The sequence below is a fragment of the Penaeus monodon genome, chromosome 24 (genome assembly GCF_015228065.2).
Source record: "Penaeus monodon isolate SGIC_2016 chromosome 24, NSTDA_Pmon_1, whole genome shotgun sequence".
Lineage (NCBI taxonomy): Eukaryota > Metazoa > Arthropoda > Malacostraca > Decapoda > Penaeidae > Penaeus > Penaeus monodon.
Genome location: NC_051409.1, coordinates 13,411,450 through 13,411,872, shown reverse-complemented (window position 1 = coordinate 13,411,872; position 423 = coordinate 13,411,450). Strand labels below are relative to the sequence as shown.

At 30.5% G+C, this 423-nt stretch overlaps 1 protein-coding gene across 1 annotated transcript in view; it reads left to right on the top strand.

The window, feature by feature from the left end:
* LOC119588861 (jmjC domain-containing protein 8-like) overlaps nt 1-423 on the top strand; it is a 4,768-nt gene that overhangs the window by 1,988 nt on the left and 2,357 nt on the right.

Below are 423 nucleotides of genomic sequence, written 5' to 3'. Positions count from 1 at the left end.
GGGGGGGGGGGGGGGCATGATGTACTTTTCCGCCAAAAGGTTCGCCATCTCAGAACTATATATACTATATAAAATTTAATTACCACACAGTGGTATAGGATATTAATGTCTACTATTATTTTCAACTTCTTTTTTCTATAGTATTTGCACATCCATAACAATTTACACTCAATTAAGACTATAGCTAACTGACAGATGAGAAAGTGCATTTATCACCTGGCATTTTATAAGTATTGCATGAAATATATAACATATAATAAAATATAAATGAACAGTTTTAATAATGCTCCATAACTGTTCATGATAAAACTAGGGAGAACAAATTAATATATGAGACATTTGTTTTAACTCTTTGATAACAAACATTTAGTAATCAACTGTAAATGTTATGGAGAGTGAGAAGGAAATACAGGCAAAGTAAAA